At 38.9% G+C, this 19,863-nt stretch overlaps 2 non-coding genes across 2 annotated transcripts; both read right to left on the bottom strand.

The window, feature by feature from the left end:
• Nucleotides 1–4,487: 4,487 nt before the first annotated feature.
• On the bottom strand, nucleotides 4,488–4,561 carry TRNAR-CCG (transfer RNA arginine (anticodon CCG)). Its single transcript has one exon. It is a non-coding gene; the product is annotated as a tRNA-Arg (tRNA).
• A 7,398-nt stretch (nucleotides 4,562–11,959) lies between these two features.
• Nucleotides 11,960–12,031, bottom strand: TRNAT-GGU (transfer RNA threonine (anticodon GGU)). Its single transcript has one exon. It is a non-coding gene; the product is annotated as a tRNA-Thr (tRNA).
• Nucleotides 12,032–19,863: the final 7,832 nt, after the last annotated feature.

Raw genomic sequence — 19,863 nt, 5'->3', positions numbered from 1 at the left:
GTTTCATCACACAACTGAGGCAGAATAATGTCAAGGAGAATGGTTTACAGCAAATACAATGACCAGCAAGCAATCAACAAAAAATCAGTGAAAACAGGGCCAAGACACAATGGGAAAACTGAGCAAGACAAAGGCTAACTGGACCAGCGCAGGCTCTGGTCTGTCAGTTTGACTCTCAGCGCAGTTCCCGAAGGGAGTACCTACGCTGTAATGCAGACTGCCTGTGGACAGCCTGCTCTGGGACACGAGAGTTACGTCTACAAAGTTTTCCGGGTCATAAAAAGCTCAAAAATGCACTGTTTTTGCTGAAATAAAAAGCTATAGGTCAAGTAAAGGCTAAGGGATGATCAAGAGGATGAAGATCTATCACAAAGAGTAAAGAGTCTTTTGTAGATAAGCTCTTCAAATCTTGAATTTGCTCAGCAAATGAGCAAGAGTAACAGTCCCTCTACTTCGCTTTTGATATAGTCAAAAGCTTTTCGATTTGGTACTCTTTTCTTCAAGAAATGAATAGCAAAATACTACAAACACCAACAAGATACTAGGCTCCCCAGCGGAGTCGCCAGTTTGTTGTGGAGAAAAGTATCCGACTCGGATGACCCTATCCCTACTCTAAAGGTGACAGTCTTTAGCAACAACTGAAAGTAAAGCTTTGATATTTTCCTTTATGAAAGTACAGAGAGAAGGAAGAAAAGATTAACCAACCTGGTGTCTTTCGCTTAGTCGATCCTTATCCTCTCTCTTTGTCTCTTGTTCCCAGCTCCTTGCTCTTTTTGCCGGTCTAGCTACACACAGATCCTGCACAAACAAGAGAGGAAACTACAAGATATATGTACTCATAACTGATGCATGGATTAGAGTGAATCAAATATACAAGTAAATACAATACATCAATGCAATACAAGTATATAGGAGAACATGCGAAACTTTATTGATAGAAGTAACAAGGTTCTGAGAAGGTTACAACCATTGATGGCTCCAATCCAGCAGCACCTCCCCAGCAGCAAGAACTCTCCTCTTCACCTCTAGTAAAACAATCACCCAATAGCTCTAACTGTAAACCAACAGCACCTCCTTGCTTTACACAAAATTCCAGCCTCCTTAGACCTCATAGAAGAGCTCTATATATAGGAGAGAAGAAGAAAGGATGAGTCAGCTTGAGACTGACATAAAGCTGCCTTGTGTCCTCTCCCTCTTCAGTTAAACTTCAGTTTCAAGTACCTCTTACTCATCATAGGGCGAATCCCTTGAACCAAGTGTCAGTTTGGAAGCTTCCTGGGCAATTGACACCTTGCAGAATGACTGTGCCACTTGGCCAATCTCGCCCAGCGCAGGTAGCCTTCATTAGATTTGACTTTCAGCGCAGGTACAAGGAGGAGCAGTTGCATTCCAGCACAGATGCTCAGTGGAGCAGCTGACATGATCCAAAAATAGCCTGTTTCTGAGTGTTTTCAGGTGGAGAACTGATGGGAAGTGCTGTGGTTTGCTGACCTTGTTCCTCTAGGGGTAAGAACAACATGTTTAGGGACTGAGGATCCCTGTAATTATTGACATTTCATGCTCCATGCTGCGAGGCACAAAAATGTCTATAACAACCAGTACGAGTTAAAGGAATGTCTTGACGGCCCTTTATTTCCATATAAAGAACACGACGAGGGGAAATACCTTCTTGAATTTCCATTTTGATCATCTGAATATCCTTCATAAGAAATCGTGGGAAAATACGACGATTTATTCCGGGAAATCCCCAACGAAAAAGACATACAATTCCTTTTTTTTTTATCGAACTTATTATAGCCACTACCCACATTGAACAAAATTGTGCACCACAGATAAGAGCTAATGAACAGACCTGCAATACCATAAAAACACATTACAATTCCTTGTGGAACAAAGAGTATTTGCTGAGATGACAATAGGGGTATCAGGTTCTCACCAAAATAACTCGAGATCCCGACTAGGAAAAATCCTAGTGAACCCAGAAAGAGGATACAAGCCCAAAAGAAATTACTTCTTTTTCGAGACCCTGTTATAGGTTCTATCCAGAGCCATTTGGATCGACGATTCATAAAAAATTGTATTCAATTCCATCCTATTGAAGTTGAGGGAATAGCCAACTTTTTTATCCTTTGGTTCCCAAACTCTTATGAACTATCTATATAGATAGATAGATAAATTTTCAGTTAAGTCAGCCAAGTTTGTCTTCTTGTCCATTCTTACCATCCATTTCAAATGGGTCCTTCCCTAATTTCTCAATTTTAGAAACAACATTGGATCAGTGGAGTATAAATATCTCCTGGAATAGATATCTATACCGTATGAAAAAATAAAACCGACCACATTAACATATTGACCCATACCTATTTATTGACATATGTGTAGATCCTATCTGTATATGTATATGAATATGAATATGAATAAATATCCATATTCATATATATATAATTTGGATATTTATACCTATTTTGTGTCTATAAGAGTTCTATCTTATATCATCTAAAATAGATATAGATATCCTATCTGTTCTGCAATTGAAAGATCTAAACCCATTTATTAAATCTGATATGATCAGATTCATAAAATCTCGTCCTTCTGAATATACAGATGAGAAAGAACCATTGTAATTGCCGGAAGTAATAAGCCGACTAAAGGCACCAAAATAGAGGGTAGGATAGGGAGTAGGTTAGAGAGTAGGTTAGAGAGTAGGTTAGGGAGTAGGTTAGGAATTATCATAGAACGAGTACCTTACTTAATCAATGAAATGTTTATCCATATTACAAAGAATAATTATAAGGTCAAATAAGTGATGGGACCAAATAAGCGGTCCCATTCGTCCTTCTTCATAGAATACATGTATGCAAGTGTTCGTTGTTCCTTTCCCCGTCTCTCCCGAAAATACTAAAAAAGCATTTCCAGTTGGGGCAATTTTTTTTTTTAATAAGATCTCGATGAGTTCAACAATGAGTTCTATATTACAACATAGAGATCCATTAGAACACTTACTATATAAGTAAAATAGTGGAAGAACATGAATCCTGACCAAAATTTCTCTGATTTCTGAAAGCGGAGAATTGGCTATATGGATTGTTAGTATAGGCTCGAGGATCATAAATTGTTAATAAGAAGGGGGTGAAAAGCAATTCTCTCCTTCACCGCGATAAGAAACTGTATCACTGTCACTTCCGTTACAAGGAACTCGATTTGATCCTTTTTCCTGATAAGGAAACTCAATGTTCATTTTTTTCTTTTTATTTATTTACAAGGAAGACCGTAAAACGTAAAACCAAAATAGTTCACTCAGAACACCTTTTAAGAGATTACGTGGAACGATCAGATCAAATAAACCATGACCAAATAAATGCTCAGTCACCTGAAAATCTTCAATCACTTTCTGACCTAATGTCTGTTCGATTACTCTTTTACCTGCAAATGCAATGTACGCTTTAGGTTCGGCAATAATAATATCTCCCAACATGCCAAAACTAGCAGTCACTCCACCAGTTGTCGGTGACGTCAGAATCGATATATATAACAACTTTTTCTCCTTCTGATGAATATATAATGCAGAAGCTATTTTAGCCATTTGCATTAAACTAAAACTTCCTTCTTGCATACGTGCTCCTCCGGAAGCACACACCATAATTAATGGAAGAGATTCCGCGGTAGCGCGCTCGATCAGACGGGTTATTTTCTCAACTACTACAGAGCCCATACTACCTCCCATGAACTGAAAATCCATAACTCCGAGTGTGATAGTAAGACCATTTAATTGACCTATGCCTGTTTGAATAGCATCAGTTAAACCTGTCTCTATTTGATAGAAAGTGATATGATCCTTATAAGATTCATCCTCAGAATTAAGATTATCAGAATGAGAAGGTTCATTCTCAGAATAAAATTGAAGAACATCTAGAGTGTACATGTCTTCATCCATAGGACGCCAAGTGTCACGATCAATTGGAAGTTCTATTCTATCTGAACTATTCATTTGCAGATAATATCCACATTCTTTACAAACACTTTGATTCTCTCTCAAGAATCTGAGATATAGTAAGTTCTCGCAATTATCGCATTGAGCCCATAACTTCTTAATTTTAGCGTAATCAATACTTTTATTCTTGTTTTTCTCCGTCTCATTGGCATCCTTACTATCCCTTTCGACCGAATTTTTTAGTAATGCAGTTATTTTACGCTTGTCTTCGAACCACTCCTTTATAGACATAGAGTTTTCCTTCCATATAAAGGTGAAAATTGTTACTTTTCCTATCTTATTTTGTATGAAGAGAAGTCGTATAAGTATAAATACAATGATGAAAATTATTAATCAATAGTGGAATGAATCATTGAGAAATCATTTCCATTCATTATTGATTAGGAATCTGAAGTATCGATCCGGGATTATGATAGAATACTTTATTCTATTATAAAGAAAGATTCTCTCCTATACCGCGATGGAAAGGAATTTTCATTTAAAATACAACATCTTTTGGGCTAGAAGGGATTTGAACCCTTGACTTCACGGTCCGGAACCATGAGCTCTGATCCGCTGAGCTACCAACCCTATCGAATGATCTATAAGATCATTGTAAAGGATGAATAGGATTCGTTATCGAATGCTTGACCCAAAAAAAATTTCATAAATAACTCTGTTTGAGATATTTAACCTTGGAAATATCTATATATCAATATCTACATAGATATTGATATATAGATATTAATATATGGAAATTCCATATATTGATATCTGAAATTCCATATCTCCGCTCACGATTTGGACTAATATTTGGGGTAGTAGTAAAAGATTGGGCCGAGTCCGATTGGTAGAACGAAAGTCACTGGATTACAAGCGATCAATCACATCAAATTCAAATTTGATCTCCTTCCATATTTCACAAGCAGCAGCTAGTTCAGGACTCCATTTACAAGCTTCACGGATCACTTCATTACCTTCACGAGCAAGATCACGTCCTTCATTACGAGCTTGTACACAAGCTTCTAGAGCAACCCGATTAGCTACTGCACCAGGTGCATTTCCCCAAGGATGTCCCAAAGTTCCCCCACCAAACTGTAGTACGGAATCATCCCCAAAGATCTCGGTCAGAGCAGGCATATGCCAAACGTGAATACCTCCTGAAGCTACGGGCAGAACACCTGGCATAGATACCCAATCTTGAGTGAAGTAAATACCACGACTTCGATCTTTTTCGATAAAATCATCACGCAGTAGATCAACAAACCCTAAAGTTACGTCTCGTTCACCTTCAAGTTTACCTACTACAGTACCGGCGTGAATATGATCTCCACCGGACATACGCAATGCTTTAGCCAGTACCCGGAAATGCATACCATGATTTCTTTGTCTGTCAATAACTGCATGCATCGCGCGGTGAATGTGAAGAAGTAGGCCGTTGTCTCGGCAATAATGAGCCAAAGAAGTATTTGCGGTAAAACCTCCCGTCAGGTAGTCATGCATAACGATAGGAACTCCCAATTCTCTTGCAAATATTGCCCTTTTCATCATTTCTTCACATGTACCTGCAGTAGCATTCAAATAATGTCCCTTAATTTCACCCGTCTCAGCCTGAGCCTTATTAAGGGCTTCCGCACAAAAGACAAAACGATCTCTCCAGCGCATGAATGGTTGGGAATTTACGTTCTCATCATCCTTAGTAAAATCGAGTCCACCACGGAGACATTCGTAAACTGCTCTACCATAGTTTTTGGCTGATAGACCCAATTTTGGTTTGATAGTACATCCCAATAAAGGACGACCATATTTGTTCAATTTATCTCTTTCAACTTGGATACCATGAGGTGGACCCTGAAAAGTTTTGGAATAAGAAGGGGGAATCCGCAAATCTTCCAAACGTAGAGCCCGTAAGGCCTTGAATCCAAATACATTACCTACAATGGAAGTGAACAAGTTAGTAACAGAACCTTCTTCGAAAAGGTCTAAGGGGTAAGCTACATAGGCAATAAATTGAGTCTCCTCTCCAGGAACGGGCTCGATGTCATAGCATCGCCCCTTGTAACGATCGAGACTAGTAAGTCCATCGGTCCAAACAGTGGTCCATGTACCGGTGGAAGATTCAGCAGCTACTGCTGCTCCCGCTTCTTCAGGTGGCACCCCGGGTTGAGGAGTTACTCGGAATGCTGCCAAGATATCTGTATCTTTGGTCTGATATTCAGGAGTATAATAAGTTAATCTGTAATCTTTAACACCAGCTTTGAATCCGACACTAGCTTTAGTCTCTGTTTTTGGTGACATAAGTCCCTCCTTTATTAATAATTATTTCTCGCAAGGACGAGGTCTGCTCGACATGGACCGAACGTAAACAATCAATTTTTATAGAAATATCCTACAAAAAGTCGTCCGTTATTGGGGTGCTAGATACACTCTCATTGTATAGTGTTCTTTATGTATGACGCAACCCAATCTTTGCTCTTGAAGTTCTTCCTCCATGGATTGACCCGAGAACCTTTCAGTGGTTAAACTAGTTCATGAATGAAATCAAGGAACCGAATGGACCTTTGACCATAATGGTGCGAATTGTCCGAAAATACATATACAGATGTGCGTATGAAGAGAAGAGATAATGATCAATGAGAGAAAGGTCATGAATATCAAGTTTCATATTTCACAGATGATCTGGACATAATTTTGAAGTATTTTCGGTTTTAGTTATGGATAAATTGGTTCTAGTTATAGATAAATCGAAGACTTCCTCATGATCCTTATTCATATCCATCTACCTACTTCATATTCCAAATATGGATGAATTTAAACTTTTCAATAAAGTTGGATTTTACCCAGGTGGTAACTTCCATTTATTATTTACTGGTCTGATCGACCCAATATGGAACATTTTTTTTTTTTTATTGATGATATTGGCAAAATCATATTTATATATTCTTCATGGAAATTATTTCCATTTTTGTATGAGAAAAAATCCTCTTGTTCTTGGGGTTTCCGCAAGTGTAGAAACAAATGTGGGACGTATTGCTCAAATCATTGGCCCAGTACTGGATGTCTCTTTTCCTCCAGGTAATATGCCTAATATTTACAATTCATTGATAGTTAAGGGTCAAGGTACAGCCGGTCAAGAAATTCAGGTTACTTGTGAGGTACAACAATTATTAGGAAATCATAAGGTTAGAGCTGTAGCTATGAGTGCTACAGATGGTTTGACGAGAGGAATGAGAGTGATTGACACGGGAGCTCCTCTAAGTGTTCCAGTTGGTGGAGCTACTCTCGGACGAATTTTCAATGTTCTTGGAGAACCTGTCGATAATTTGGGTCCTGTAGATGCTGGCATAACATCTCCTATTCATAGACCTGCTCCCGCCTTTACAGAGTTGGATACAAAATTATCCATCTTCGAAACAGGCATTAAAGTAGTAGATCTTTTGGCTCCTTACCGCCGTGGGGGAAAAATTGGTTTATTTGGAGGAGCTGGAGTGGGTAAAACAGTACTCATTATGGAGTTGATCAACAACATTGCTAAGGCTCATGGAGGGGTATCTGTATTTGGAGGAGTAGGAGAACGTACCCGTGAAGGGAATGATCTTTACATGGAAATGAAAGAATCGGGAGTAATTGATGAACAAAAAATATCAGAATCAAAAGTGGCTCTGGTCTATGGTCAGATGAATGAACCACCGGGAGCTCGCATGAGAGTCGGTTTAACTGCTCTAACCATGGCCGAATATTTCCGAGATGTCAATGAGCAAGACGTACTATTATTTATTGATAACATCTTCCGTTTTGTCCAAGCGGGATCAGAGGTATCCGCCCTATTAGGCAGAATGCCTTCCGCCGTGGGTTATCAGCCAACTCTTAGCACGGAAATGGGTTCTTTGCAAGAGAGAATTACTTCCACAAAAAAGGGATCCATAACCTCGATTCAAGCAGTTTATGTACCTGCTGACGACTTGACCGACCCTGCTCCTGCTACGACATTTGCACATTCAGATGCTACTACCGTACTATCGAGAGGATTAGCTGCGAAGGGTATCTATCCAGCAGTGGATCCTTTAGATTCAACATCGACTATGCTCCAACCTTGGATCGTAGGCGAAGAACATTACGAAACTGCACAAGGGGTTAAGCAAACTTTACAACGTTATAAGGAACTTCAAGACATTATAGCTATTCCTGGACTGGATGAATTATCGGAGGAAGATCGTTTAATCGTGGCAAGAGCAAGAAAAATTGAACGTTTCCTATCACAACCCTTTTTCGTAGCAGAGGTATTCACAGGTTCCCCGGGCAAATATGTGGGTCTCATGGAAACAATTAGAGGTTTTCAAATGATCCTTTCTGGAGAATTAGATGGTCTTATCGAACAGTCTTTTTATTTGGTGGGTAATATTGATGAAGCTACCGCGAAGGCTATAAACTCCAGCATGGAAAGTTAATTCTGAAAATGACCCTAAATCTTCGTGTACTGTCTCCTAATCGAGTCATTTGGGATTCAGAAGTTAAAGAAATAATTCTATCTACTAATAGTGGTCAAATTGGCGTATTACCCAATCATGCTTCACTTGTGGCAGCTGTAGATATAGGAGTTATGAAAATACGTCTCAATGGGCAGTGGTCCACTATGGCTATGATGGGCGGTTTCGCCAAGATAGACAGTGATAGAATAACTATATTGGTAAATAATGCAGAGAGAGATGTTGACATCGATCCCCGAGAAGCCCAGGAAAATTTTCGAATAGCTAAAGCTGACTTAGCTCGAGCCGAAGGCAAAAGACAAGCAATTGAGGCTGATTTAGCTCTGAAAAGGGCTAGAACCCGATTAGAGGCTATCAATGCTAGCCCCCCCGTCTCTAATTAACATTTTCTATAATGATCTGAAAAATGGATTCAATGTTCCGCCTCGATCCAAACACGTGGAGTAAAACTTATTAGATACCATTGAAAACTCGATGGCATCTAATAAGTTTACCTACTATTGGATTTGAACCAATGACTCTCGCCGTATGAAAGCGATACTCTAACCACTGAGTTAAGTGGGTCATTTATTCTCATAGGTAGAGTTGGATTTATAAACGATTCTAAATCGAAATCGAATTAAATGTATAGACAATGTATGTGTCCCTGGCACAGATCGAACTTATTGGAACGTATTGGATCATAGTATTGGATCATGAAATATCTACCTTGACATAAAGTGATCCATCTGGTTAGTATAGTAGTGTATCACCAAGACTGGCAAGGAAGGGCTATAGCTCAGCAAGGTAGAGCACCTCGTTTACACGTGCGCCAATGGTTTTCGGGAGAGTTTATCGATTCGTCCGATCCACGAAATAGATTCTATGTGAAATAGTCTTACTCTATAAATTTGTTTCTCTGGGGAACAATAGCATGACAAAGATTAAGTTCGATCTGATTCGAATTACGGATCTAATTGATATGGTCAATCCCAGCTCTGTTCAATGCCAGGCATAATGAGTATAATACGGGGACCTCAAAATAGATTCTTTTCGCTCTATGAACTTTTAGGTGTATGAAGTGTCATATTTTACTTTTGGAGCGATAGAAGAGACTCTATTTGAGTCAATCTATGCCCGAGCAAGGCAGACCTACGTCAAAAAAACCTTTTGAATAACTTTGGGATTGCTTCCGAAGGGTAAGAATTTGGAGCACACGGAGCCATATTAGTATCTTACCGGAAAGAGGAGAATGGCAGACTAACCGATCTTTCCATCAGTTAATGAAAGAGCCCAATGCGAGAAAATGCATGTTGGGTTCTTGGAACAGTTCAAATTATTTTGATAATAAGAACTTTGATCTGTTCTACCGAGAAGGTCTACGGTTCGAGCCCGTATAGCCCTATACATTCCACTAAGTGATACTATTTATATATATCCCCTCATAGTCCGTCCCTATGACTTGGCCTTGAAAAGTCTTTCAGATCATATCAATCTCATGTCCTTATCTAGATCGATGGATGGGAACGTTGGACCAGAGCAGGCATATTAGTATTTTGGATCGATCGAGATTGATCCGATACCAGATGATCAAACCTATAAACTATTTTTATTTTTTTTTTTTATCGCTAGTTCTTCGAAAAATTCGAGAGTTCTCTCGAATATCATATGTTCCAAGCAATCCATAGAGCAGTCAAAGTATCGATCGGACATGTGACTTTTAGCTCCATCCAAACGCAACGCATTCCGTTGGGGTTGAACAAAATTTCCGTTCAATCGAAAATCCCGGATGTATCTATCCCTTTGCTAAATATCGGGGCGAAGATCTTGATCAACTAGGATTCTCTACAATAAGTTATGTGCGGTAAATCGAGCCTATTTTTGAACCATAGAAGTGGCAAGTACGACGGATATTCCGAATACCTGGGCAGAGAAATTCTCTGGAGTTGATCCATCCTCGCTAAAGGCGAACCTTTGGTTCGTTCTCTTTCTTCACCTAAGATCATCACATGGTTTTTGAGACCCAAGATTTTCATATTGGGACAAACACTCTTCCTTGCCTCTAGTTCCGTTCTGGTAACATATCACAAAAATGCAATCTACCGGCTATGCATATTAGATCTACATCTGGACCAACGTTTGCTTTAATCTACCCCACTATTTTATAGAATACACATATTTCATGGAATGCGTTCTGGAACAAACAATAGAATAAAGAAGTCTGTTGGGTTGGGACGAAAGAAAGAAACTATTACCCCTTGTCCAGAAATTATGTGGACAGCGACCCAAAAGAAGCTGCTTTCTGCCCCGTTACAAATAGATCTCTACTCGGCAATAGATCTGTCCGAAATGATTTTATATCATTGTGAGATGAGTGGGCTCATCTCATAACGAACTTATATGTGAAAGATTTGATACGTTCCACGGATCGATTGACGCCTACCAATTCTGTTCGCTTGATCTAAACTTTCAAACGAATTAACTGAAAGACAACAATCAAATTTATATTTGATTCATCAAATGTTCACTATCTCCGTCGGTAGATGAGCCTTTAAATTTGTATCTTTGTCCCATAACCTGCATAATAATATAACAAAGAACTTGATTGTATCCTAACCGTGCATGTAAGATAACAAAATTTTCCAGATTGGAAAACCCTATACCTTCTAATACGAGAAGGAAGGATACAAGTTCAAATGGTCTAGATTCATCGAATCTGAATATATGATAAGCGAATAGGGTCGAACTTGTCGACACAGCCACAACCTTGATCATTTTAAACAACGACTCTCCGATCAAATACCCTGCCCAGAGTTGTTCAGATGGACAAGATCTTAGTATCAAGATAAAACATACAATAAATATCGAGATAGATCTCGATCTATTCCATTTACACCGAACCATTTTAATGGTTATGGCCCGTTCGTTACAACTCGAATAACGTGGGATCTACCGAACCAATCTGCAAAACTGTGTTAGTTGAAAACTAAAATCTAATAGGGAAAAACAATAATTATCGCCCATGAGTGAATAGACAAAGGATCGATACGAAAGAAGAAAGATTCTTCTTTCACGTTCAAAAGAACGGAGGGAAGATGGGATCGTGATATTTCTCCGGGAGAAATACAAAATACTTCATATTTATCACATATTTGATAATAAGCCATACAACTTGTTCGAGAGTTGAGAGTTAGTCATCGATCTTGCTTTGATCCCCTATCAGAGGTCACCGACGACCCACATAAGAACAAACGTTAGCTCATTTTTTATTCTTGGAAGAAATGACTGTAGATAGATAAATTGGTTTTTCCGGGGCGGACGTAGCCAAGTGGACCAAGGCAGTGGATTGTGAATCCACCACGCGCGGGTTCAATTCCCGTCGTTCGCCTCATAAAAGAAGATAAAAAACGGACTGGATCCGAATCCGATTTGTTGTCATTTTCATATTCATATTTCGGTGAAAATATTTCTCTCTATGTAATAGAAATGGACACCCGAGCCTTCTTTCTTCGTGGGAAACATGAGCCCTTTATCGGACTTGAACCGATGACTTACGCCTTACCATGGCGTTACTCTACCGCTGAGTTAAAAGGGCCCCCTCATCATATATGAATGAGTGAGTCTACTATGGTAGATGGACAACAAATTGGATATGGATGATCCATCTATCTTTATAGATATCAAGTTGAGAACATATATTATAGTAGCTCGTAGGGTAAGGATCGCTATACTGGAAACTCCGGGCTGAGCTGATACGAAACGGATGGAGAAAAGTTATGCCTGAGAGCATTTGCTGAAATATGTTCGTATTGCTAGAAGAGCCAAAGGCTCAACGGGTCAGGTCCTATTGCAATTACTTGAAATGCGTTTGGATAATATTCTTTTTCGATTGGGTATGGCTCCCACCATTCCCGGAGCTAGACAATTAGTGAATCATGGACATATCCGGTCAATGACCATATGGTAGATATACCAAGTTACCCTTGCAAACCTCAAGATGTGATTACTATAAGAGATCAACAAAGATTGAGAGCTAAGAATATGGAGCCATTCCAGTTTATGGCTCTTTTTCTTCCTGGAAGAGGAAGATCTTTCTAAAATGAATTAGAAAGAATTCAATTAGAAGATTAGAGGAGTTGAGCAAAAAAATTCCTTGATAAAGAGAAAGAACAACCTAGAATTTCTAAAACTAGAATGGATAGAATCCTTTCTTCTCTCTCGGAAATAGAAGAGAGAGAATTAAGGAATTCCGGAATTTGGATTCAAATGTGGAAGGAAAGAAGTGACGGAATATCCGTCAATGGGATTGTGGCGTGTATAGTTTAGTGATACAGGTGGGTTTTATTCGTTACATTATCAACTTAAATAGTTAAAGGATATTTGGATGGATCTCTGATCCATCCAAAGCTCTATCTATCTATAACTAAAGGGCCCGATACAACCATCAGAGTCAGAACAGTGAGCTGCGCAATAACTTCTAGATCCATTTGGTTTTCTTTCACCCTCCATCGACTTAATGTATGAATAAAATGTTGTCGGGATCAATCACTTTTCTTCTATTTTGTCTTCTTCGGACTCCTACCCATTGGTGTAGTTTCGATCAGGAACCTATGGCCTTGAGCAACTGATATCTTTACAATAATACATAAAATAGATAGAGAACCCTAAATAGATAGAGAACCCTTCAATATCTAGATAATAAAATTTGATATTGGAGAGAAATAAATGGACTAATCCATGTAACGCATTTAATCAAACTCATTGGGGAGGGAATGAAGATATGGTAGAGCTTAAATTTTTGATAGCTTTTTTTCTTGCTTTTACAGCAGGTATTCTAGCTATCAAATTAGGTCAAGCACTGTATGACTGCTGATTTTTTCTGCTTTTCTTGGCCTGGCCGATGGCCAGGCCAAGAAAAGCAGAAAAAATCAGTCATACAGAACTATTTTTAACGAAATGAACAATACGATTGACTGGATTGTTCTTTATCCAACTGAATAATCGCAATATTCATTATATTGCCGATACAATCTGTACATACTATGATATACACCTTTACTCCACCATTCATTTTGTTACACATGAACTCTTCCATCTTGGAGAGATGGCTGAGCGGACCAAAGCGGCGGATTGCTAATCCGTAGTACGGATCATCCGTACCGAGGGTTCGAATCCCTCTCTCTCCGTTCGTCCACTATTGATCCTGAAAACGAATAACCCCGAATCTTTCTACGGAACGGAAAAGGCCCATTAACCTAGAGACTTCCTATTTTGACCTTTTTTTTTCATTGCATAGCACAAAATGATAAAGTTATCATTTTGACTGAGCATTTGAACTCAGTATTTTATTTTTTTCCCGCAGTGCAGTAAAGTATTACTGTTTATGGAACAGTAATAGCTCCACTCTTTAGTAGAAAAATGATATTTTTTCATCAAAAATTATATCTGACTTAGTCCATAAATTGCAAAGGTATCGTTCATGAACGAATGGAAGGATTAGAATATCTCGTTTCTTTCCTCTTTTTTTATCAATATAAATGGGACCAATCCCTACATTGTGTATTGGTACATACAAACGATAAAATATCTTTGTCTCTCCCTGCTATTATGTATGAACAAAATTGTTTCAAACCTGTTCCATCATTAGCAATGTCCAAGTGAATAGATGTTCACTTTCGAGATGATCCGGGTCTAGCTCGATAACATGATCTCTTCCAATCCAATGTGAGAAAGTTACATAGTGTCTACTTTTTCCGATAAAGGGGTGTTTGCATGGGTTTGCCTTGGTATCGCGTTCATACCGTCGTATTGAATGATCCTGGACGGTTAATTTCTGTACATATAATGCATACAGCTCTAGTTGCTGGTTGGGCTGGTTCAATGACTCTGTACGAATTAGCAGTTTTTGATCCATCCGATCCTGTTCTTGATCCAATGTGGAGACAAGGTATGTTCGTTATACCTTTTATGACTCGTTTGGGAATAAAGGATTCATGGAGTGGATGGAACATCACCGGAGAAACTGTAATTAATCCCGGTATTTGGAGTTATGAAGGTGTGGCCGTGGCACATATCGTGTTTTCTGGCCTGTGCTTTTTGGCAGCTATCTGGCATTGGGTATATTGGGATCTGGACATATTCTGTGATGAACGTACGGGAAAACGTTGTTTAGATTTGCCAAAAGTATTTGGAATTCATTTATTCCTCTCAGGAGTAGCTTGTTTCGGATTTGGAGCATTTCATGTAACGGGTTTGTATGGTCCTGGGATATGGGTGTCTGATCCTTATGGACTAACTGGAAAAATACAACCAGTGGATCCAGCATGGGGAGCTGAAGGTTTTGATCCTTTTGTTCCAGGAGGAATAGCTTCTCATCATATAGCAGCGGGTATTTTGGGTATATTAGCAGGTCTATTCCATCTCAGTGTTCGTCCTCCCCAACGTTTATACGTAGGATTACGCATGGGGAATATTGAAACGGTCCTATCCAGCAGTATTGCTGCTGTGTTTTTTGCAGCTTTCATTGTTGCTGGGACCATGTGGTATGGCTCCGCAACTACTCCGGTCGAATTATTCGGTCCCACTCGTTACCAGTGGGATCAGGGATACTTCCAACAAGAAATAGATCGACGGGTTCGTGCCGGTCTGGCCGAAAATTTAAGCCTATCAGAAGCTTGGTCCAAAATTCCCGAGAAACTCGCTTTTTATGATTACATTGGTAATAATCCAGCTAAGGGGGGGTTATTCAGAGCAGGTGCAATGGACAATGGAGATGGAATAGCTGTTGGTTGGTTAGGACACCCTATCTTCAAAGATAAGGAGGGAAATGAGCTTTTTGTACGTCGTATGCCTACCTTTTTCGAAACATTTCCAGTAGTTCTGGTGGACAAAGAAGGAATTGTGAAAGCCGATGTTCCTTTTAGGAGGGCAGAATCAAAGTATAGTGTTGAACAAGTAGGTGTAACTGTTGAGTTCTATGGTGGTGGACTTGACAGGGTCAGTTTTGGTGATCCTGCTATAGTTAAAAAATACGCTAGACGTGCTCAATTAGGTGAAATTTTTGAATTAGATCGTGCTACTCTAAAATCTGATGGTGTTTTTCGTAGTAGTCCAAGGGGTTGGTTTACTTTTGGACATGCTACATTTGCTCTCCTTTTCTTTTCTGGACACATTTGGCATGGTGCTAGGACCTTATTCAGAGATGTTTTTGCTGGTATCGACTCGGATCTGGATGATCGAATAGAATTTGGAGCATTCCAAAAACTGGGAGATCCAACTACTAAAAGACAAGTGGTATGATATTGCTCCTATCTCTTCTCTAATAAATATTAGTACGAAAGCTATCTCCATAATTGTAAATTACGATCAAATCAAATCTATGGAAGCATTGGTTTATACATTCCTGTTGGTATCGACCCTAGGGATAATCTTTTTCGCTATTTTCTTCCGAGAACCACCCAAACTTCCGACTAAAGGGGGAAAATAATTTTGCTTCTCCAAATCGTCATTCTTTCTCTCCCATCAAAGAAAGAATGACCTTCCCTATAGGGAAGGTCATTCTTTCAATTAGTCCTCGTGATCCTCAAAAGGATCCCTAAGTTGTTTAGAGGGTTGCCCAAAGGCGGTGTATAGGGCATAACCAGTAAAGCTTACAAGTAAACAAGATATGGAGATGGTGACTAAGGTTGCAGTTTCCATTATTAGGTGATCCCAATATCATGGTATGTTTACCATATAATAACAAAGTTAACAGATCTCAACCAATACAATAGTTTCTATGGCTACACAGACCATTGATGATACTTCCAAAACCACGCCAAAAGAAACCCTTGTAGGAACGACCTTAAAACCGCTTAATTCAGAATATGGTAAAGTAGCTCCTGGATGGGGAACTACTCCTCTTATGGGTTTTGCAATGGCTCTATTTGCAGTATTCCTATCTATTATCTTGGAGATTTATAATTCTTCCGTTTTATTGGATGGGATTCCGGTTAGTTGGGGCTGAGGAACTCCAAAATTCACCTGGTGAGCTCTTGAAGAAAAAAAAAGAACTGAGGGATTCAAACCCAGACCAAATAGTGGCTTTGAGTTTTTAGCTTATCTTGTTCCAATAGTTTGATCGTGTAATTACTTTTCTCTAAGGATTTTTGGAATATGGGTGTGCGACTTGTTGAAATCGATCCATATTTATAGTACAGAAGACCGATCTGTTATCTTCATCAAGATGGTCCTACCTCGTTGGATATTTAATTTCTAGAATATTGAATCTCTAGAGCACGAGGTCTATCATAGATATGTTCCGGAAGATCTGAACTATGGTTTGTACCTATCATTTCCTCGTCACCAGACTTCCAATAAAGAAATTGAAAGAGGTATTTCCTATAATAAATCGAAGGAAATATCCCCTCTCATAATTATGCTGATTATGACCAAAGAATGATATAGTATCTGATTTCTCTTAGTTAGCATATTTCGTCGAATGAGCGAAAATGAAAAGGTTATTACCCAGAGAACCTTTTGGGGATTTGATAAAATCATCGGGGTCTAATTGAAATCTGAGGTTTGGATTGATTCATCTATTGAGATCTCGACAAGATAATTCCTATAAATCGTCTATATTAGTTCTTTTCTAGGGAACTGATCACACGAATAGGGTAAAAGATCGTTCAAAGGGCCTATAGTGATTTATCATAGGGATGAGCCGACTTGAAATTTTGGCACTTTTTGAAATTTTGGCACTTTTTGAAATTTTGGCACTATAGAGTCTTCTAATAGAAATGCTGGATTGTTTCGAATGATCTTCATTTCTCCAGCCGGTCAGGCAACGAACCCTCAAGTATCTCTTTTCCAAAATTTATTTATTCGTGTCCAAAAGCATTTGCGTGTTCTTGTTCAAGCCGTATGAAGGGAAATTCTCATGTACGGTTTTCAGAGGGGGAATTTCAGTTTACCTATCTCAATAAAGTATACGATCGGTTCGAAGAGCGTCTCGAGATTCAGGCGATTGCGGATGATATCACCAGTAAATATGTTCCTCCTCATGTCAATATATTTTATTGTCTAGGGGGGATCACACTTACTTGTTTTTTAGTACAAGTAGCTACTGGTTTTGCTATGACTTTTTACTATCGTCCGACCGTTACAGAAGCTTTTGCCTCTGTTCAATACCTAATGACCGAAGTTAACTTTGGTTGGTTAATCCGATCAATTCATCGATGGTCGGCAAGTATGATGGTTCTAATGATGATCCTGCACGTATTCCGTGTTTATCTCACAGGTGGATTCAAAAAACCCCGTGAATTAACTTGGGTCACAGGTGTAATTTTGGCTGTGTTGACCGTATCCTTCGGTGTAACTGGTTATTCTTTGCCCTGGGATCAAATTGGTTATTGGGCAGTGAAAATTGTGACTGGTGTGCCTGAGGCTATTCCTGTAATAGGATCTCCTCTGGTAGAATTATTACGCGGAAGTGTTAGTGTGGGTCAATCTACCTTGACTCGTTTTTATAGTTTACACACTTTCATATTACCCCTTCTTACTGCTGTATTTATGCCAATGCACTTTCTAATGATCCGTAAGCAGGGTATTCCAGGTCCTTTATAGAGAGGAAAGATAGATTGAAAATAACTATTCATAACTTATCGTTCCGAATAACGACAGTAATATATCATCGCCAGGAATATTTATTATTCAAAAATGGAAATATCCATAGAAAATACGGTCCTCGGATTTCTCCTTTCGATTTTGGAGTATTATTCATCCAATACAAACAAATAATTGGAGTAGATTCTCAGACGGAGAAGATGGATTATGGGAGTGTGTGACTTGAACTATTGATTAGGCCATGCAGATACTTTCTCCGATCTACCACATAAATATTTCTGATAAAATGTGTCTCTGTCCCAATTTCCTTATCAGAAATAGGAAGTTTAGCACCTGGGTGGAAAGGCATTGGTCAGTTTGTTCCGTTCCAAGAGAATTCTTTCTATGATCGAATCCGAATCAGGAAGGGCTCCGTGAGATCCGGACAATGGGACAATATTTTCATATATTCAATAATTGGACTATATGACTTTACTTCTCCTTTTCATAGTGTGAAAATGCATCCATTTCCCTTGCATCCATTTCGATGGGAAAACTATTGGAGTGAAAGAAGGGATCTAAGGAAGGAGAGAGGCCGGATCAATAACAAGTCAATACCTTGTATGCTAAAAAACTTTTGAGGTCTATTCGTGGTGATAAACACAAATTACAAGGACTAAGATGGTCCAAAAGGCATATCGATCATGATCGAATTTGTGAGCTTACTTGGGTCATGAGCATTTAACTGGAATAATAAAATGACCAATGATGGATGATCATAGACATTATTAGTTCCTATTTTTCCAATTCGTCTTCCATCACGGGAAAAAATAAGTGATATATACTTCCTCCAGTTATTGTTCGAGCCGGATGATAAAAATTGGCATGTCCGGTTCTTTCGGGGGATAGATCCATAAAGATCTACTTATCCCAATAACAAAGAAACCTGACCTAAATGATCCTGTATTAAGGGCTAAATTAGCTAAAGGTATGGGACATAATTATTATGGAGAGCCCGCTTGGCCCAATGATCTTTCATATATTTTTCCAGTAGTAATTTTAGGTACTATTGCATGTACAATAGGTTTAGCGGTTCTAGAACCATCAATGATTGGTGAACCAGCAAATCCATTTGCAACTCCTTTGGAGATATTGCCCGAATGGTATTTTTTCCCTGTATTCCAAATACTTCGTACAGTACCTAACAAATTATTAGGTGTCCTTTTAATGGGCTCAGTACCCGCGGGATCATTGACGGTGCCTTTTCTAGAGAATGTGAATCAATTTCAGAATCCATTTCGTCGTCCAGTAGCTACAACAGTATCCTTGATCGGTACTGCAGTAGCCCTTTGGTTAGGTATTGGGGCAGCGTTGCCTATTGATGAATCTTTAACTTTAGGTCTTTTCCAATCCAATTTGATCCAACTGTCGAATATAAAAATATTTCAATTTTTTTATTCATATATCTAGGGAGTAGTTGCTTTAAGACAAATTATATCTCCCTAGATATACCCATCTTGTCAGATATTTCTTTCGAATATTCCACGAAAGAGAGATATGTCAAAGATTCTCAAGACTCTCCAAAAGAACTTGGGTAAAGGAAATGAAGAGATGAAATGAAACCAACCATTTTATGAACCCGAAACTAATTCCTGGGTGGATCAATTGCAAAAAGTTTTTGTAGAACTTCCAATACCTGTTCGACAGATTCCTTCCCGAAGTGTTCAATTCTCATTAGATCTTCTCGACTGTAATTTAAGAGGTCCAATAATGTATGTATATTGGCTCTTCTGAGGGAGTTATAGGTTTTGGGGGGTAACTCTAATTGGTCAATGAAAATAAGTT

This window comes from Pinus tabuliformis, chromosome 9, assembly GCF_031772625.1.
Source record: "Pinus tabuliformis cultivar Carrire ecotype Pingquan chromosome 9, CPIR1, whole genome shotgun sequence".
Classification (NCBI taxonomy): domain Eukaryota; kingdom Viridiplantae; phylum Streptophyta; class Pinopsida; order Pinales; family Pinaceae; genus Pinus; species Pinus tabuliformis.
This window is presented reverse-complemented; position numbering and strand designations above follow the sequence as displayed.